The sequence below is a fragment of the Oryctolagus cuniculus genome, chromosome 10 (assembly GCF_051225735.1).
Source record: "Oryctolagus cuniculus isolate XC-2025 breed Fujian yellow rabbit chromosome 10, ASM5122573v1, whole genome shotgun sequence".
Taxonomy (NCBI): Eukaryota; Metazoa; Chordata; class Mammalia; order Lagomorpha; family Leporidae; genus Oryctolagus; species Oryctolagus cuniculus.
The window spans coordinates 122166444-122188000 of record NC_142876.1 but is presented as its reverse complement, the minus strand read 5'-3'; the positions used below and the strand labels follow the sequence as shown (position 1 = coordinate 122188000).

The 21557-nt window shown below is 49.0% G+C and overlaps 1 long non-coding RNA gene across 5 annotated transcripts in view; it reads left to right on the top strand.

The window, feature by feature from the left end:
• LOC149124462 (uncharacterized) overlaps nucleotides 1–21557 on the top strand; it is a 242384-nt gene that overhangs the window by 85951 nt on the left and 134876 nt on the right. For 3 of the 5 annotated variants that reach the window (XR_016214469.1, XR_016214468.1, XR_016214470.1), the window contains exon 3: nucleotides 4619–4949. The exons of the other annotated variants lie outside the window; for them this stretch is intronic. This is a non-coding gene — a long non-coding RNA (uncharacterized LOC149124462). The remainder of the gene's footprint in view (nucleotides 1–4618; nucleotides 4950–21557) is intronic. 5 annotated transcript variants of the gene reach the window in all.

Genomic DNA, 21557 nt, shown 5'->3' with positions numbered 1-21557 from the left:
ATAAGAAAATGAACAAGTTAGTCAAAAAATGGCTAAACCACGCAGCCAGCAGACACCTTATCAAAGATGGTATACAGATTGAAAATAACTACATTAGGAGATGAGCAACATTGTGTATCATTAGGGGAATAAAAATTGAAACAGCAGTGCGTGAGACATCATTGCACACTTGTTAGAATGGCCAGCATCCCCAGCACCCATCACACCAATGCTGCTGAGAACACGGAGCGGCAAGGTCTGCATACCACTGCTGTTGGAGTGTAAATGGTGCGCCATATTGGAAGGCAGTCCAGCAGCTTCTCACCATCCTAAACATGCTCTTTAAAAAATATACGTATTTGTTTGAGAGGCAGAGTTACAGACAGAGAGAGGGAAAGACAGAGAGAGAGAGAGGTCTTCCATCTGCCGATTCACTCCCTAAATTGCAGCAATGCCAGGATATGGGCTGATCTGAACCCAGGGGCCAGGAGCTTCCACTGAGTCTCCCACGTGAGTGCAGGGACCCTGCACTCAGACCATCTTCCACCACTTTCCCAGGTGCATTAGCAGGGAGCTGGACTAGAAGAGGAGCAGCTGGGACATGAATCGGCACCCATGTGGGATGCCGGCACCACAGATGGAAGTGTAGCCAGCTGGCCCGCAGCACTGGCCCTAACCTAAACATACTCTTAACATATGCCACAGCAATCAGGCTCCTTGGTGTTTTCCCAGATGAGTTGAAACTGTATATCCACATGTAACCTGCACACAGATGCTTCCAGAAGCCTGGTTCCTAATCATAAAATGTTAGCAAGGGGTGAAGGGGTAATCTGTGGTGCATCCATATAGAGTAATATTATTCAGTGCTAAACATAAACAAGCTATTAACCCATAAAAAGACAAGGAGGGAAGTTACTATGGAGTATAAGAGACCAGTCTGAAAAGGCTACATACTGCGTAATTTTGAGTATTTGGCATTCTGGAAAAGACAAAACTGGAGAGACAGTGAAAGAATCAGTGGATTCTGGGAGTTAGGGGCAGGGTAGAAATGATGGATGTCTAGAGCTGTTCAGCCACTCCAGATGCTGCTGTGATAAACACAGTTCATTGTATACTTGCAAAAACCCACCACAGGGGCCACACCGCAAACGAATGCTGGGGAGGCTATGGGCTTGGGGCAGTAGTGATGCATTCCGGTGGTGTCATGACCTGCAGCAGGTGCACACACTGTGGCATGACCTTGATCCTGACAGATGTGTTTATCAGGGGCAGGGAGCACATCAGAAATCGCTGAACATTTTACTCACTTTTGCTATAAATATGAAACTTCTCTGCACTCTGTTTTATTATTATTATTATTATTATTATTATTATTTTGACAGGCAAAGTGGACAGAGAGAGAGAGAGAGACAGAGAGAAAGGTCTTTCTTTGCCGTTGGTTCACCCTCCAATGGCTGCCACATCACGCTGATCCGAAGCCAGGAGCCAGGTGCTTCTCCTGGTCTCCCATGTGGGTGCAGGGCCCAAGGACCTGGGCCACCCTCCACTGCCTTCCCGGGCCTTAGCAGAAAGCTGGCCTGGAAGAGGGGCAACCGGGACTAGAACCTGGTGTGCCGGCACTGCAGGCGGAGGGTTAGTCTATTGAGCCGTGGTGCCGGCCTGCACCCTGTTTAAACAAGGCAGGGGAGATAAATGGGAGCAGCACTGCAGATGTGAGAACAGCAAAGAGCAGAAATGTCTTCATAGCAACATCTAGACTTGTGTTTACCAAACGTCCAGGCATCATCACCTAGCCAACATGACAGAAAAGATAAGTGATTACAGCACAGATACTTGATTGCCTGTGTATTCGAATGTACAGTAAGAGCTGTGGTAGGACTTGTCCTGGCCACACAAAAAGTGAACCAGGACTGAGAAAGGGACTTGAATATCAGAAGAATAGGTGACAGAGGAGAGCACATGGCTTTAACATCATGGGGGGCGGGGCAGGGGTCAGCCATCTGTTTCAGGGCCTGGCTCTCCTTTGTGGACTTAAAACTTAGTCTGACGCCGGCGCCGCGGCTCACTAGGCTAATCCTCCGCCTGAGGCGCCGGCACCCCGGGTTCTAGTCCCGGTCGGGGCGCTGGATTCTGTCCCGGTTGCCCCTCTTCCAGGCCAGCTCTCTGCTGTGGCCAGGGAGTGCAGTGGAGGATGGCCCAGGTCCTTGGGCCCTGCACCCCATGGGAGACCAGGAGAAGCACCTGGCTCCTGGCTTCGGATCAGCGCGATGCGTTGGCCGCAGCGCGCCAGCCGCGGCGGCCATTGGAGGGTGAACCAACGGCAAAGGAAGACCTTTCTCTCTGTCTCTCTCTCTCACTGTCCACTCTGCCTGTCAAAAAAAAAAAAAAAAACAAAAACAAAAACAAAAAACAAAAACAAAAACAAAAAAACTTAGTCTGACTCAAGCAAGTAATTCTGGTAGTTTAATAGCAACTTATTGACTAGGATGTGTGAAGCCAGGGATTGAGTACAGATGGATTCCAGCCCACATGGAATGCATGGTGTATTAAGGAGCATAGTAAATACAGTAGCAGATACGTAAGCAGAAAGATCAAGCGTGAACTATGAAGAAATAACCTGGAGCAGTGGAGACTGACACGGCTTTGGCTCACTGGGGGTAGGCAGCAGGGCAGGCTTCCCTGAGCAAGGCAACGTTTATGACGGTCTGGGAGTTGGGAAGAGAACCATCCGTGGGAAGAGTCAGGAGAGAGGGAAGAAGAGGAACAGACAAGGAAAGCAGGACCCAGAGCACGCGCGGGCCCCGTGGGTCTTTTCATGAGGCGTACACATTTCAAGAAGAATGTGCCGAAAAGGAACTTTGGCAGGAGCGGCGGCTCTGAGAAAGGACAGAACCAGCAACTCTGAGCAATGCGTATCCAAGGCAGTGAGGTGTGTTGTGGGGACCTATTTGATGAATCAGGGCTTCGAGAGCTGGAGCAGCAGGAAGGGAAGAGCTCAGGCTCGCTCCTTGAGTGCTGCTGCCGATCTCTGCCGCTCCCTGCAGGACAGTCCTGGAGGGCTGGTGGGGTGCATCGCAGTCTTGGTACAGAACATGCATTGCAGCGCCTCCACCGGGAGCAGCCATGGCAGCAGCATTGAGTGGTGGCACTGATGACCACCTGAGGAGCACAGTCCAGCGGCTTTTTAATGTAATTATTATTATTATTATTTTTTTGGACAGGCAGATTGGACAGTGAGGGAGATAGAGATAAAGGTCTTTCTTTGCTGTTGGTTCACCCTCCAATGGCCGTCGTGGCTGGCGCACTGCGGCCGGCGCACCGCGCTGATCTGAAGCCAGGAGCCAGGTGCTTCTCCTGGTCTCCCATGGGGTGCAGGGCCCAAGCACTTGGGCCATCCTCCACTGCACTCCCGGGCCACAGCAGAGAGCTGGCCTGGAAGAGGGGCAACTGGGACAGAATCCGGCACCCCGACCGGGACTAGAACCCAGCATGCCGGCGCCGCAAGGCGGAGGATTAGCCTATTGAGCCGCAGCACCGGCCTTTTTTAATGTAATTCTATCATTTACTGGGAAGCTGCTTTCCTGAGGATGGGACTGATTTGGAGAAAAATCAAACCACCATTGGGAGGGTGGCAGTCCTTGGGTCTACTCTCAGGGATGAGTGTGGGGCTCCAGGGCACCATTCTGTGACACCATTGAGGCAGACTGAAGGCCTGAGGTGTGGGGACTCCTGTAGCCATGCTGCTTGCTCTCTGTGTTGTGTCCACGGGGCACACAGAGAGGGTGCCGTGCACACTTGCAGTGTCATCGAGGGCACTCCTTCAGCCACTAAGCCTTCTTCTGAGTCCAGTTTCACGCAGCTGGACTTCAGTCACACACAGTGCACCCCCTCAGATCAATTCATTATCTCTGGCTCCTTTGAAATTACTCTCCAATCAAGTAAATATAAAAAGACAGAGTGTTTCAAAAAGTAATTCCTATCTGGTCCTCTCATTAGAAAGCAATTGCATAAACAGAACATGATTTGTTCCTTGGATGTAAATTTAGCCCGCATGGAGGCAGACTGTCTCCAGGCCATTCTGATAAAAGCCCTGTTCTCTTTCCGGGATTGTATGATGTCACCCGCTGCTAATGGTTCCACCACCGTCGTGTAGCTCAGATGCACAGTTCTCCTTACAAAAATATTCTGCCTCCAATGTCAAGTGACCTCATACATTCCTTTAGTCCTCATGATTTTTGTAAATTCCTATAAAAACAACTTAATAAATATTTAAGGCAGAATAATATTTTCCAGATAGTGATTTATAATAGAGTAATAAAATTTTATTTGTAAGAGGACAAATACCTAGTTATTGTTCTTCATATATTTTACTCTTAATTTTTACTAAATTAGCAGATGTGAACCTTTTTGTGAATATGATGACCAAAGGGGAACAGAATAAACTGGGTACTAATAATAGTGTTATTTTGACATATTACAGTTAATAGCAGTAAATAGTTTATACTGCCTCTTATCTTTTAATAATTGGAACTTAGGTTAGATCAGTATTCCCACATCACAGAGCTGGCAAATCTAGACGCAGGGTTAGAACAGTTTTGAATATGATGGCTTCTTGATACATAGTCTTTCTCTCCCCCAGCTCCCTTGTATCTCTGGTTAACTGGAGTCTAAAGATATGGAATGGAGACTTCCAGAAACAGCTCATCCATTCCTCGTGATGCGCCATTCTGACTGGTGTGACGAGATCTCACCCCACTCCTGAGACATGGATCATCCTTGTCTGGCTCACCCACGCTGCACCTGCCACCCACCCATTCGTCACACAGTAGCTGTCTCAGTCCTCAGATCACCTGTCACTGATTGCTGGGCTGGGCTGCAGTAGCCCGCACGTACCTTCCAGCGCTTGTGCCATTCGCCTCACTTTGTTTCACCACGTGGGCCCCGTGTCATCTCACATCATTACAAGAAGGGTGAGTAGTGTAAACGTGTTTCTAGGGAACGAGAGATACCACCCATACATAATTTTTTTACAGTGTGTTGCTGTATTTTTATTATCAGTTATTGCACATTTTGTACTGTGCCTAACTTATAAATTAAACTGTATCATTGGTGTGTCTGTATAGGAAGGAATGCAGTATATACATGGCTTGGTACTGCTTTGGGTGTCAGGCATCGCCTGGCACGTTGAACTCTATCCCCTGTGGGTTACAGATTACTGCACTGTGCACAGATTCTCCTGTTAGCTAGGATCATGCATCAACAGTTGGAAACTTGGTTCTTCCATCTTTTGCCATCATTTCTTGTACTTCTGTGGTCACAGTTACCCTAAATCTTGCCCAAGACCAAAAGAGCGTTTGGGGAGAAGCTTTTGCTCCCAAGTGTGACCCTAAATTGTGCAATTGAGCTTGATGGTGGAATTAATCTAACCGTATTATTGCTGTCATCTCAATTCTACGGATGGGGCGCACCCAGTGTGCCCAGGGTAGCCTCTTGAGCGCTTGTTGGAATTGGAGTGGATTACACAGACCAGTGACCGTGAGTCCGTCAGAGTGGACACAGCTGTCAACTGATGCACAATAATAAAGAATAAGAACATTCCAGAAAGGTATGAAAGGAGGAGCAATTTGGTCATATCATGGAGAAGACGATGGAGACAGTAGGTTCCTCTGTAGCAGGAGCGGAGGGCTGGGGTGTTCTCGTCAGGACCTGTGTCTCGCTTGGGCTTCCCTGAGCTCCCTGGCTGCTATGGATCTACACCCTCACATCATCAGATCAGACATTCCTCGGGAATGTCGGAGTTAGCTGTGATTCAACCTGCTTGGCTGCATGCTGAACCCCACGTGATCACATGTCCATGAGAGATCTGGGGTCCAGCCCTGTGCAACCACACGGAGGATGGGGATGGAACACAAGGACTGTGGAAAAGCTGAAAGACCCGGCTTTGTGTGGCTACGGGGAAGTTAGCAAGGAGCAGGAATCAGAACCAGAGCATTCGTAGCTGTTCTCTCTCCCCAGCGCTATGTAGCCTCTGTGAAGGATTTGGGAGATCTTCAAAATATTCATGGGAAAGCATATTGTGAAAAACATCTATGCGTGGATTTCAGAATTCTTTTGTGCCGAAATGAACTCGTCCTTTCATTGCATTTCCTACCAACTTTTTGAAGTCCCTCCTTACTAGAAGGTTGGAGGTCTCCAAATCATCATTTACCGGACCTTGTCTAATTGGCCTCCAAAGATTGAGGGTCCACAGGGTAGCCTGTGCAGTAGAGCACAGGTAGGAGGGGGGCACACCTGAATGCACCTGACGTTGGCTTCCTCAGTCTGCACTGCTGGTGACCTGGACCCTCCTCTGCTGCAAAGCTCACAGCGTTCAGTGAGGCCCTAAGGTCCTTGCAAAGGCTTTGGGACAAACACAGCTTTTCCTCAAGCCTGTGTGTGCTCTCTGTCTGTCATGAACCAGTATAACCAGAAAGTCGGATTTCTGTTTCGTTGTCACAGTCAGGAGTGTGTCTCCGATGCCTGTCTCTTTTTACCCCCACGCGCTCTCTGAGTCTCTGTCTCATGTGTCCGTCATCTGTGGAAGGCACCTGCCAACTCCCATCTCGCAGGTCACATGACAGGCTTTCTTGCTCATTCCTGGCAGCTGTCTCTGTCTAATTTCGTAGGGGTGGGGGCAGCCTGGGGACTCATTCTCACCCTGCGTCTGCTTGGGAGAGAGGGGCGGAGAAGAACAGGCAGTGTGTGTCAGTCTATTACCAGGGGAGGCAGAACTGAAAGCAAGAATAAATCTACCCTCAGTTCTGACGGCCCCTGGAGCCATGTGGAGTTACTTTGGCCTTGTGGAGGTATTCCTCACCCCACCCCCAGGTTCTCTTTTCCAGATTCAGTCCCCAGAAGGTCTGTCATTAGCTAGAGGCTTTGCTAACAGGGTGGTTCTGGATGCCTAGTCCTTGTAGGTTCTGTGTTTAGAAGCAGACTCTCTGTGATACAGTGCAGATGTTTTATGTTTGGTCTACAGAAAATCTGCACAAGCCAGTGCCTGTGACCTACATGATCTCACACTCTAAGCCTGCAGACCTGGAGCTGGTAGGGCACTTGATGCTTTCCTGTGTGGCCCAAGGAGTCCCCATATTGGCATTGTTCACTTGAAGTGTTGATTGGAAGCGTGATTGCACATGGACTGGCCCCAGTGGCCTGATGGCAAGCGCAGCTGCAGCAGTGTTGTACACACTGGACTGGGCTCCCCCCAACAAGAGGCTGATCCCCCTTACCTTCCTGCTGAACCTGGGTGGGCTTTTGTCACCACCACAGGGAACACAAAGGAGCAGAAGTGGCACTGTGCGGCGTGTGAGGCCAGGTCATAAGAGGCAGGGCAGCTTTCTCCTGCACGTCCTCCTGGGATGTTTGTTCTCAGGAATCTTTTGACGAAGAGGCCCAGGCAGCCTGGAGTGGCCACATTCAGCATTCCGGCCATGGTCTTAGCTGAGGTGCCGGTGGACAGCCAGGGTCGACCACTAGCGGTGTGACCCCTCCAGATGCAGGGTCCCAGCCTTTGAGAGACCCCGCTGGTGCCAAGTGAAGCAAAGGATGGTCTCCTGCAGCTCTCCTGAGATGATTCTGATTGTCAGCAAGGGTTGTTCTGAGCCACACGGTTTGGAGCAATTAATAATGGTGCCCGGTTTAGCTGTGTGTGTGTGTTTTAATCAATGAAAACATGTAATATTTAGTGTCATGAATCTGCATATGTGTTAATGATAACTTACTCTTCTTTCCTCCTTCCTTTTTTCCCTCCTCATCTGTCAAGCCTTTTCTGCCAGAGACTCAGGGAACATACCACATCATGAAAGTCCTCTCTTCTATGTGTGAGTAGCCCAGCTTAAAGAATACCCCCAAGACAGATACTATTTAGACTTTAGAATATTTTTTTACTTAACAATTTTTTTAACTTTTATTTAGTAAATATAAATTTCCAAAGTACAGTTTATGGATTACAATGGCTTTCTCCCCTTATAACTTCCCTCCCACTCGCACCCCTCCCATCTCCCACTCCCTCTCCCATTCCATTCACATCAAGATTCATTTTCAATTATCTTTATATTCAGAAGATTGATTTAGCATATATTAAGTAAAGATTTCATCAGTTTGCACCCACACAGAAACACAAAGTGTAAAATACTGTTTCAATACTAGTTATAGCATTACTTCACATTGGACAACACACTAAAGACAGATCCCACATGACAAGTAAGTACACAGTGACTCCTGTTGTTGACTTAACAATTTGACACTCTTGTTTATGGCATCAGTAATCCCCCTAGGCTCTAGTCATGAGTTGCCAAGGCTATGGAGGCCTTTTGAGTTCGCCAACTTCGATCTTATTCTGACAGGGTCATAGTCAAAGTGGAAGTTCTCTCCTCCCTTCAGAGAAAGGTACCTCCTTCTTTGATGGCCCTGTTCTTTCCACTGGGATCTCACTTGCAGAGATCTTTCATTTAGGTGTGTGTGTGTGTGTGTGTGTGTGTGTGTTTTCCAAAGTGTCTTGGCTTTCCATGCCTAAAATACTCTCATGGGCTCCTCAGCCAGGTCCGAATGCCTTAAGGGCTGATACTGAAGCCAGAGTGCTATTTAGGACATCTGCCATTCTATGAGTCTGCTGTGTATCCTGCTTCCCATGATGGATCATTCTCTCCCTTTTTGATTCTATCAGTTAGTATTCGCAGACACTAGTCTTGTTTGTGTGATCCCTTTGACTCAGTGTGATCAACTGTGAACTGAAATTGATCACTTGGAGTAGTGAGATGGCATTGGTACATGCCACCTTGATGGGATTGTATTGGAATCCCCTGGTATGTTTCTAACTCCACCATTTGGGGCAAGTCTGATTGAGCATGTCCCAAACTGTACATCTCCTCCCTCTCTTATTCCCACTCTTATATTTAACAACATGTGTAAGTTTGTAATCTGGTCGTTGAAAATGTGTATGTTTTCTCCCCAGCATATTTCTAATTCATGTCTCTCTCCTGTTCCTCTGACTGTTTTTTTTTTTTTCATGTTACTAAACTCCTATGTGTGTTACTATGAAGTCCTCAGATGGACTGTTGGCAACGTTTTCCCAAAGTTGCCTTTTCTGTTAGGCTCATCAACTTATCTGCCCATCATGAATCCATTCATGTAACACGTGTGTACTGAGCTTGTATCATGTGCACATTCTTAGGATCCCAAGGTCACAGTTAGATGAGTTAGAGAATTAGATAAATTCACAGTGTCGTGGGAGAGACTGATGAGAGAACAGTAAGTTAATTGATTGATGAATGCAACAAATGTACTTTCCACATTGCCCCAGGCCCTGGTATTCTTTTTAATAGATTGATTTATTTATTGAAAAGGCAGAGTTAGAGAGAAAGAGAGAGAGAGAGAGAGAGAGAGAGAGAGAGATGTTCCATCTACTGGTTCACCTTGCAGTTGGCCAACAAGAATGGGTATGTGGCTATCCTATGCTGAAGCCAGGAGCCAGGAGCCTCCTCTAGATCTACTAAGGGGGTAGCAGGGGCCCAAGCACTTCAGCCATCTTCTGTTGCTTTTTCTAGGCTATTAGCAAGGAGCTGGATTGGAAGTGGAACAGCTGGGTCTCTGTCCACCTCCCACTAGGTACCTACCACCCCCTAAAGGTTCCAGTATCTCTCAACACCACCACATGGAGGACAAGACTTTTAGCACATGGATACTTATGGGGAACACTGACCCCACATCCAACTCAAAGCAAGGACCATGGTGGCGAACAAGCCTGGAAAGGTAGACGCTGACCACTGATGAAGGAAAACTCTTGAAGACATTTGCCACCGTGGCACTCGTGATCCTGTGTGCAGACTCTTTGGGCTAATGGGTGATGATGGCATCTCTGCCAAGGAAGCCTGGAACCAGGAGCCCTGTGAGATGGCTACAGGGGGATTCTTGGTCAGAGATGATGATGGCTTGGGAGAGAATTGAGGGTGAATGATAGTACATCCCTTGTGTGATCCATAACTGCAATGTATAGAACTTGCTTGTTTGACTATTGGGGTGTGGGGGATAAGGATGAGGGAAGAGTGAAACTAAGTCCAGGCTTGTGGATGGGGTATATTTGGGTTGGTTGTGCCATGAAATGAGAAGCAGAGAGCTACTTAGGCGATATCAGGCAGTAAGATAACGGGTGTTGACTGAGTCACGCTGTACGTGTTTCCTGTAAGCTATCTGAGGATAAGCATCAGTGTATGTTCAATGCAGACAAGTAGGGAGTTGAGAATACTGTTTGGAACTCAGCAAGAATGAATGGACTGGAGATAAAAATCCATAAGCTGTCAGCAAACAGGAGACAAGAGAAGGCCTGGAGCAGAAAGACGTCGCCAAAACGAGCATGTACGGTGAGAGGACGAGGCCTGGGCAGTGATGTCGGGTCTCTGGGTAGAACCGGTGCAGAGCCAGGAGGATGTAGCATGTTAGGGCCAGGCACCTAGCGCATGCACTTACGTGTTTATAACTTGCACACACAATCCTTAGTAGTGTCTTTGTGCACACTGCAAGAGCCCTGGGCTGCACTAAGGTAATGGCATTGGTGACAGAAAAAAAGATGAACTTGGTAGACAGAATGGGCATGGCTTAGAAATGGGCATTTCCAGTGGAATACGGGAGGAGCTGAGTAGGGGTTGCACATAGGCCTCAGCAGGACGGAGTCGGGTCTTCCAGACTTTATTCTCCCAGGCACATCTGGAGCACACACTTGGCATTGATTGTGCATCTGTGTGGGTCTTCTGCGAGGTGACAACAGTTACTCAGTGCGAGGCTCACAGCCGCTCTCCGAACGCTGTGTTCCTCACCATTTCTCTTGTTGGGTTTGGGGTTTTAATGGTGCATCGCAAAGCAAAGTGACTGTTCTGCTTCCTCCTGACATCCAGATGTAAGTATGTAAAGTCAAGGGCATGATTTGTGGTTCCTCCCCAAAGTGCATCCTGCAGGTGCTCAATTTTAAGTTAAGAACGAACTGTACCCTAAAAGCTGGGGATTGTTCTGAGACTCTTACCTGTTTGAGCCTGGTTGCTACTTACTTACGGGAATACTTCTGTCCCTCCCTCCTTGCATGCCTGCCTGCCTGACTTCTTCCTTTCCTCTCTTCTTCCTCCTCTTCATCTCGGTTTCCACTCTGTCTCTCAGTTACCTTAACTCAGTGCTCTCACAGCTACAGGTTAAGGAAATAGAACAGAACAGAGGCCAACACAAACTATGCACATGGGAAGAGGGACTAGAGGGGGCCAGGTCCGCAGGGCTGGTATGCTCCCTGCTGCCTTTGGCCAGTTCTCTTCTCTCAGTCAGTCGGTTGGTACCCGGGGACCCACAGTCATTAGCATGCAGCTCATGGAGCTTCTAAGAAAACATCTGTTAGGTGTTTCTTCAGGCACTCAAGCCAAACATGTTCTCTCCTGCTGGTGCAGAAAGGTCAGCCTCATTGTCAGTGAGGTCATCGGGAAGAAGAGAATCCGCTAGTCAGTGAGCAGCCGCTTGCCCACTTTCGTGAACGACGCGTGGTCTGAGTCCACTACTGTGGGATGATTGCCCTCTCGGGATGGACAGGGACTTCATTGACCAGTGTTTGCATCTCATTAGAAAAATCACATAAATTTTTTTCAATGAGCAAAAATGATTGTGCACCACTTCTTTTCATTTACCGCAATTTGTTTGACGTGTTTCCTATGGATAGCCTTGCGATCAATGCTTTCCGGCTTTCATGACTCATCTGTGTTGCTGGTTCAGATGTGTCCCCAGGCGGGTTTTGTGACCTGCTTTGGATTCCTGCCATTTTCCAGGGTCTCCGAGTCAGTGCATGGCCTCCTGGGACTCCTCGTCTCTCCTAGCCTCTGGGCTGTTCTGAGCGCTGCTCGGGCAGGCTGTCAGGAGCCTCTGTGCTCCGTACAGCTCGTGTTGTGCAGGAAATGAACCGAGTGGGTGTTCCCGGAAAAACAGTGGTGCAGTATGTTTAGTGGATCCACATGAGCTCCTTAAGAGGCCCTGAACAGCTGAGCACTGACAACTGTGGCTGCTGGAGACAAAAAGAAGAGATCACAAGGAATGTAGACAAAAAGGTCAAACAAAATTTGGACACTTAATGGAAGCGCCAAGTGGTAGTGGGTGGCAAAGACAGCTGTGAGATGAAATGGATCTGATACATTTCCGAATCTGAAACGGGGGCAAACCCAGGGCCTTGGGGTCAAGACACTGGCTAGGATGCCTATGTCTCACATGGGAGTGCCTGGGTTCATTACCCCACCCTGGTCCCTGGCTCCAGCTTCGTGGTAGAATCTGGGAAGCAGCTATGGTGGCTCAGGGGCATACGTTCCTGCCATACATGTGGGAACCCTGCATGGAGGTCTCAACTCTTGGTGTCAGTCCTGCCCCCTGGGACCTTTGTGGTCTCATTGGGAATGACCAACAGTAGGAGGTTCATTCCCTTTCTCTTTCTCACTCTCTCTCTGCCTCTCCACAAACAAACCAGCCACCAACAAATAAATCAATAAAATATACAAATGATTTTAGACAATGGTAAGTGCCTACAGTTTGTCAACAGGATGCACTGTTCTTGGCTCTTACTGGATATTTCATGTAGAATACAGTGCTTTTGAGCAGGGAAGATTTTCTCATGTGCCCCCACTCCCTCCCACCCACAGGAAAGGGGGTGAGTTTTGCTGTTAGTAAGGCTGCCTGGGAGGAGACAGAAGTTGTCTTTGCAGAGCAGTTGGTGAAGAAGGCGGCTAAGGGCCAAGGAGGAGGAAGTGGGGCAGGAGCTGTGGAGACTCTGCAGGCTGGGACAGGGCTGGTGTGCACGCTGGATAAAGACAACGGGCTCTTGACCTATTTTTCCAAGTCCTGCATAATCTCCCTGCAAGCTAGAAACCCTCAGAAGAGTGAATGAGTCTGTATACCACGATGGAAATGGATTCCGTGCCACGCTGGGTGCTGGAATCTCCAGGTCAAGTTCGTGTGGAATGACAATGTGGTAGAGTAGAATTCGGTACTACTACTTCAGTAATGGTGATGATGTCAGTGATGATCAGTAAATGTTCAAAGGAGTGGCTGCATCGCCTGCTTTGCTGCATACCATCGCTGCCTTCGAGCCAAATTCGTGATTGTGGCATGATGGCACGTGTCGTCTCGGACTGGAAGATTTATGAAGAGAAGGATTTAACGTGGAGCTCGTGGCTGGGTGTGAGGGACTTCTTTACACCTGCTTGTTTGATCAGGAGATCACTGAGGTGGAAGCATCTACAAAATGTCTGAGTTGTCTCCCTTTGTCTTGGAGAATGGCCGGGAGCATCATCCTTCCTGGCCCCTCCCTCTGAGATCACTCTGCTTAATGAAATCTGCCGTTTTCCTCATAGGCTTGTACAGTGAAACTGTCTCGGCGTACAGTACAACTCTCCAGTGAGCCGCAGGGCAGTTCCTTGCACATGTATGTGAATCTCGGGTCTTCCCAGGGCCGTCTCTGAAACGCACAGACGCGTGACAAAGCCTCCCCTATTCCAGGGGTGGAAATATTGACACCTCCTTGGTTAGCCTGGGTGCCTGTAGAGAGCTGGGTGCATTGCTAGTGTTTGCCGACCTCCTGAGAGACAGGCATCAAACAGTGCTCGCGCTGCCTGGCTGGTTTGATGGCGTCAAAGTGTTCTTACGTTTGAAGTTTCTCAGTGGTTTTATAAATAAAAAATGTGATTTATTTCTCAGTGATAAAGCATGCATTGGTTTCCCCCCATGACTGCTGGTCTAGAGGATGAAGTTTTGGGGACTTGATGACTTGAGGCTGAACTTTTCCACTGCTGGAGTCTCTCAGATCAGGATTGGTGCTTCTGTAGATTTACGTAGGACATTGTGTTACGTGAAATAAGCCAGGCGTAGGAAGACTAAGTAGTATATGCTTACGTTCAGATGTGGAGGCTAAACAAGTGGACCTCACAGAGCTATGGAGTGGTAGAAGGGTTTCCTGAGCTTGGGTAGTGTATGGTGGTGGCTGGTGATGGGGTATTAAAATACAGCTGCACAGGAGGAATGAGTTCTAGGGCTTTGTAGCACAGTGGGGTGACTGGTTATTGCAGTTATTGCAGTGAGTATTTCAAAATAGCTAGAAGGAAAGATTTTTTAAAAATCAAATTCATTTCAGAGGAAGAGAGAGAGAAAGAGAGAGAGAGAAAAACATAGACTTAAGGGAGGTAGTAGATCCCATTTGTTCCCCAAATGCTAGCAGGGGCCTGTTAGCCAGAAATTCAATCCAGGTCTTCGACATGTGCAGCAGGGTCCCAGTTATTTGAGCTAAAAATTGGAATGATGCAGGATTCTTACCTGGCAACTTTACTATAGGCCAAATGCCTGTCCCAAAAAAAGGATTTTGAGTGCTTCTAACAAAGAACTGATAATGATGGTGAACTGATGACTGATGATGGATTGGCTTTCTGAACGTTGTATACATGTATTGATATATTACACTCTACCCCTAAATATGTTCAGTCATATGTCAAGTAAAATTTAAAACTTAATAGGTAATTCACTGAATAAAATATATGGTCACGGCCGGCGCTGCGGCTCACTAGGCTAATCTTCTGCCTGCAGCGCTGGTACCCCAGGTTCTAGTCCTCGTTGGGGCGCCAGATTCTGTCCCGGTTGCTCCTCTTCCAGTCCAGCTCTCTACTGTGGCCCGGGAGTGCAGTGGAGGATGGCCCAAGTGCTTGAGCCCTGCACCCGCATGGGAGACCAGGATAAGTACCTGGCTCCTGCCATCGGATCAGCGCAGCGCGCTGGCCGCAGCGGCCATTGGGGGGTGAACCAATGGAAGGAAGACCTTTCTCTCTGTCTCTCTCTCACTGTCTATCTCTGCCTGTCAAAAAAAATATGGTCACAACTTAAAAAAATAAAATAAAAATGATGCTGTACTGAGGGAGTCCAGCCTGGTGGGAGAGAGCATGGACTCTGAGGCCCAGTTGCCTGGGCAGGACCCCAATGCCATTGCACTCAAGCTCTGTCAGCTTGCCTTGTCCTGAAAGCTGACCCTAAGACAGCTGCCTGGGTGCAGGTGATCTCAGAAACCCAGCTGAAGAGGCAGGAGACGGAGAAGTCAGTGGAGAGTGCTGATGGATGCTTTGTGTTATGGCCTTGGGTCTCTGTCTGGCCAGGGCCTCACTGAGGTATCTTGTGGGCAGTGCTTTGGAAATGCCCTGTTGGTTGAGGGCTGGGGAGGCTGACCTCTGCTCCTGTGGACATGAGTGTCCCCATGGTGTTCCGTCCCTTGTGCCCCACAGCCCCACCCAGGAAATGCCCAAGCTCTTGGAGAGCCTCCAGGCAGGGCCTCAAGGAGGTTGACCCCTGATGCTGGGAGAGGGGGAGTGTGAGCGCAGGAACAGGGCGTCTCAGTGATGGCTGAGAGACAGAAGATGTGCAGCAGGATGTCTGGGCAGGGCTCTGTGCACGTGGGAAAAGCATTTTGAAAGTATGAATCCATCTGTGAGCAAACCTCTACAGAAATTTTCCTCGTTTCTGGACAGCACGTATGGAGCATCTGCACTGTGTTTGCGATGGGGACCTTTCTGACCCCATCCCCAACACCTTCCCACCAGCTCGAAAAGTGAGGGAGCCAAGCTCTCTCATGAGACGTGTGCGCCACGATTTTCTCACGTGATGTGCACTGGGATGTCTGCTTTGTGTGTCGGGGGAGGGGAAGGCTGAGAAGGTGCACAGTGGGGCTGACGGTCTCTGCAGATGCCTCACCTGGCAGGTCCCCTGAGTCAGGTGAGCACAGGCACCCCTGCTCTTTAGCCTGGCTGACTTGCCGTGCCTTGGTCTTTGCTGTCTTTCTTCTGGCAAGTGCATCATGTCTTGTCTCCCTCTCACCTCTGGCTCCAAGGAAGCATCCAGGATCAATTGTGAACACCACAGCCCCTGTGGGTCTCATCCCTGAACTCCTCTGAGTGTAGCAGGAAAGAGGCCAGTATTTTTCTCCTCCATTGAGGGACTGCTTTATGAAAACATACATAACCTTTGGCTTTCTTCTGTGTCTCCGTGGTCGTTCATGTTCTTAAGTTGCTTTGTAACACAAGTACTGTGTGGAAGAAAAATCCAAACATCTGATGTCAAGATAACCCTCCTCAGAGTGTCTTATGGGAAAGGCACGCTTGTCCTGAAGTGTGGGCCTCAGACAACATGTGGACTCATTCGTGGAGGTTCAGAATTCAGCCTCTGGGGCCCAGCCCTGCTCTATTGAATTGGAATCAGACCCTCTTTGGAAGAGCCCTGGGAATCAGCTCTAACTCCAGTGGGAGGACAACTGCCCAAGACCCAACCTGAGGCCAGAGCTTCCTGCAAGGGGTTGGAGAATCAGTGTCCTCAGTGTCACTGGCATGAGGGTCTCAGTCCCTGCCACTCAGCTCCGTCTTGAAGGCACAAAGGGCAGCATTGCACTTGTCAGTGAGGCGGCGTAGCTGTGTGGATGCACAGTGTATCTGCAGATAACTTCCTCCTGGCACGAGATGTGATGCAGGGACCCATTCACAGCCAGTGACGACGACTCGGGATATGCTGGGGCAAAGCAAGCTCTGTCTGCTCCTGCACTTCAGGGGCCATGTAGGGGCTGCCGTGGGCAAGTGTCTCTGGGAATGGATTCTGTCCAGCTCCTGGGGACCGGACTGCATGGAAGGGACCTGGCAGGCTTGGCAGAAGCCTTCCTTGAAGTGGTGTCATTCACTGAATCGCACAATCAGTATGCAATGCATATGTTCTCTGGCAGAGATGGAGCTGGTTGGATGTTGGGTAGAGGCGGACTCGATGTACCCTCTGTTGGCTCTCTGCACTTCTCCATCTGCATAGCACCTGTGCCCACGATTGGTCCATACCGTCAGCTGTTCCCTGCAGCCCTGACCTGGGCTGTGCTGAGCAGAACTAAAGAGATAGAGACATGATAATGAGAGCAGAGAGACCAGGACTGCCGGCTTTTCTGCTGTACTGCTGGTTTCTTTTTCCTGACCAAACAGCATAGGGCAGACAGAAGAGACAGCTCATTTCCAGTGAATGCAGAACTTGGCAGCTGTAAAATACCAGATGCACAGCGATGGATCCCCCAGGTCATAATTATCAGGCAGGGAGACTCAAGGAAAGGGAGAGGAGGGGCAGTGTCCCATTTATTTAAGTCGTTTTGTTTTATATTGTATTTAAGATCCTGTTTCCTAAAAGCACGAACCCTCTACTTGCTGTGTGTCACTGGGATCTTAAATAAACAAACTCTGGTTTTCATGACTGTCTGTAACTTTAGGAGCGTTATTGAGCACTGCTGTCTGTGAGATCCTGCAAGCCTTGGGGCAAACAAGAGTCAGGGCTAACGCAGCTCACCCAGCTTCAAGAGCACAGTGAATTGGCTGGCGCCACGGCTCACTTGGCTCATCTTCCACCTGTGGTGCCAGCACCCCGGGTTCTAGTCCTAGTTGGGGCACCGGGTACTAGTCCCGGTTGCTCCTCTTCCAGTACAGCTCTCTGCTGTGGCCCGGGAGGGCAGTGGAGGATGGCCCAAGTGCTTGGGTCCTGCACCCACATGGGAGACTGGGAGGAAGTACCTGGCTCCTGGCTTCCGATCGGCACAGCGCTGGCCTTAGCAGCCACCAGGGGTGTGAACCAATGGAAGGAAGACCTTTCTCTCTCACTGTCTAACTCTTCCTGGAAAAAAAAAAAAAGGCATAGTGAAGCTGGCACTGATGGTGAGGTGACATCACTTGCCTGCAAGCCTGATTCCTCTGTGGCTGTTACCAAATACGACAGACAGGGTGGTTGGCAAGCAGTAGACATTTATTTCTCGCAGTTTGGGAGGTGAAACAGTCTGAGATCAAGGTGCCAGCAGCTTCAGTATCTGGTGATGGCTCAGTCTGTGCTTCCAAGGTGGCACCTGGAGTCTGCATTGCCTGGAGGGGACAGAGCGCTGTGTCCTCACGTGCAACGGCGCAAGGAGGAGGCACTCGCTCCATCAAGCCCCCTTTGTAATGAATTACTGGTTTTCTTCAAGAGACAGACAAGGAGAAATCTTCCATGTGTTAACTCATTCCCCACTGTGCCAGAGGTGGCCTGGGCTGAAGCCAGGAGCCAGGAACTCAGTCTGGGTTTCCTACATGCGTGGTAGGGATCCATTCACTTGGCCATCACCTGCTGCCTCCCAGAGTGTGCACTGGGGAGCTGGAGGCAGGACTGAACCGAGGCACTGCCATGCCTAAAGCAGGTATCTTATCCTGCATCTTAACCCCATGGCCAGATGCCTGTCCCTGGCAAACCCTTCTATGACAACTCCTAAACTCACTCAGGACAGAAGAGCCTCTTGGCCAGATTAGTTCCTAAAGTCCCCTCCTCTTGAAGTCAGGAGGAGACATGGTCAGACGGCAGCACAGCTGTGGAAGCCTCCGGCATGATCAGAAGAGTGGACACTCTCTGACTGCACGGACAGCCACCGTACCTCGCACAAACCCACGCTGGGTGCCTGAGGACAGCTCTCGGCCTCTGGTTCTGCAGTGGGGGGTCAGGCTCCACCAGGAGGGGCCTTGGAGCTGGACAGCAGAGCAAGCTTTCTTTTTTGACGTTCACCCTTAGAGTGAATCAGTCATACATAGGTGTGGGTAACCTGCAGTGTGCTCTTCACTGTAGGTTCTCAATAATACTTATTCTCTGTAATAGCCAAGGTGTAAACGGAGAATGGAACGTAGCGGAGTCGAGACAAACCCCAGGTTTCTGGTCCTTTGCTGCATTGCTTTCCCCGGCCTTCTTTGCACCTCTCTGGAAGAGTCGTCCATCTCCCAGCTGTCCCTCTGGTGTTTTCTGTAAAGGCTGGGGCAGGTTTCGCCGATAGATTCCCCTCCCCTCCCCCAATGCTCCAGTGGTGCTCTGTGTCCCCCTGGCTGGCTGTGGTGTTTACCATGATTTAGGATCACAGAGAATGAATGTCAATCTGTGCCTCCTGTATCAGCGTGCAGTCTTCTTGAGTTATCTATTTTTCAGCATTCACATCTGGCAGTGGCCGGCTCAGAGTCACGGTTGGAAGTGTGAGCTGGTGGAGTGGATGCTCCCCTGGCTGCCGTCACTAGCCAGCACCTGCCTGGGAACTGCAGAGCCAGGAATGAAGGTGGGGAGAAAAACGTGCTTCTCACCACTCCCTGCTCCAGCTCACCGAGGTAAAAGATTGAGAGCATGACGTGCCCTGCCTTGCCTGTTTCTGCACTGTCCTTAGTATACGTTGGTACCTAGCAAATTACCCAGAAGCTTAGAATTTTGAAAGCAGCGGGTACCTGTTACATCACCGTTCACACATTCAGGCCTCCCAGAGTGGCTTGGCTGGGGAAGCTGGCTCAGTTTCTCGTGGGGTTGCTGTATTCCAAGGCTTGATTGCAGCTGCAGAATGTGTCTGCCTTTTGCAGGACCCACTGGTGCAGATGTTGCCTGGGCCTGGCCTCTCTCTGGTCCTCAGTGGATGCCTCTCCATGGCGCTGCTAGAGAGCCTGTACCCCGTGTAGTGGAGCAACCAACAGTTCAGTGAAAGGAGCCAGGCACAGGCCACGATGGCTTTTATGAGCTAGCTTTGGAAATCACGAGCATCAATTCTGTGATTTGCTGGCTCCAGGGGTCAACTCTGAGATATGTAGATATGTGTGTATGTGTGTGTGGGTGTGTATGTGTGTGTGTGTGTGAGTGCATGTGCAAGGGACAAGCATCACTGTTGTACCTTGCATGCTGGTTCTTTTTTTTAAAGATTTATTTATTTACTTGGAAGGTGGAAGTACAGATAGGCAGAGGCAGAGAGAGAGAGAGAGAGAGAGCGAGCGAGCTTCCATCTGCTTGTTATGTCCACAAATGATTACAATGGCTGGAGCTGGGCTTATCTGAAGCCAGGAGTCAGGATCTTCTCCTGGGTCTCCCACGTGGGTGCAGGGGCCCAAGCACTTGGACCATCTTCCATTGCGTTTTCAGGTTGTTATCAGGGAACTATATTGGAAGTGGGGAAGCTGGGACTTGGAGCAGTGCCCATATGGGATATCAGCAGCAAAGGTGGAAGCTTAACCGACTATGCTACAGTGCTGACCCCTTGGTTCTTGTTTTATAAAAACGCAATCATGCCAGTGCAGTTAATGACAACTCCTTTTTTCATTTCCCATAAAAAGGATTCCGTCCCTCCCTCCGGGTGGATAATATGGATGGATGTGAGGCATTCTTTGTGTGTGTCTGATGTCACAGCCAACTGATCATCTGATCTTCCTGTAGGCACTCTCACTGTTCCAGTTTCCTATCCCTGTGAACAGAGTCATTCATGTTCCTGGATAAATGTGCTTTCATTTTTATAGAGGCTACCAAAAGTGGAATTGCTTGATCAAATGCATTTTCCATGGACATAGCTGGATTTGATAAGAGGGTCAACATTACCGTACACCACTGCGATGATCATGTTCCCATATTCTACCCAGTGTGGCGTTCCTGTTTCAATGCATTCAGTTGTTAGGTGCACTAGCGACATGCTCGCTCAGCCTCCATTTAGTTTGCATTTTGCATGCTAGTGAGCCTGAGTATTTAGCACGTTCGTTGACATCTGCCTTTTCTTTATGACTTTCTCTGTATCTGTGTTCTTCATCCATGTATGGGGAGTGTTTGCTGTGGGAAAGAGCTGGGAACGTCGTTGAGTTGTCTCTCCTCTGGGCAGTTTGTAGTGGAGTCTCTGCCACAGAGTCCTGGCCTCAGTTTCTCCCCTCCTTCCCCAGAGCCCACCAGGGTTCTGAGGATCAGAGTGTGGAGAAACTGCGTGTGTTTCTGGGCACGTCAGTGAGGTGAGAACCTGGCTGTTGACATCGCTGAACCGATTGCTGTGCCCCAGTTAGTGGGGAATTAGGCAGTCTGTTGACTTTTAGATTACCTTGGAGATAGATTCCGGAACTTAAAATGCAGTCACTCAGAGAGCAAACTTGCTTGGGAATAAAAGGAAATAATTACTATCATATTCTGCAACCAGTGAAAGTAAGAAAAGGAATAAAAACCTCTCACTCCAAACCTTGAGACCACAGCAAGCACCCAGAGACTGTTCCAATCACGTCTTGACATCAAAACAGCAGTCCTCGGGGTAGGCAGAGCCTGCAAACTTCCTCTGTGTGTTTTTAAACCCCAACCACTTTGATTGCTTTTCTCTCTAAACACAATAAACACCCTTGACCTTGAATTATACTGTTAGCAGATAAAGATCTGGCATCCAGAAGAGAGCACTAAAAGCGAATTCCTTGCTCTCTGGCATTTTAATGAACAATGGCTGGTAACAAATCGATCAAGATGGTATGACAAGCTGTGGCTAAGAGATTTTTAGATAAGGTGTCCAATATAATCAATATTTAATACATTGGGTATCTTAAAGCACATTTCCTACATTACTGATGTACTCTTTAGGAGTCAATTTGGGTAAATTAGCATTGAGGAATATTTAGGAAAAGAGAGGACAATGCATTTTTTTATATTCCTAGCAGTACTGTACAGTATAGCCTTAGATCTCAAACTGCCATGCTGTT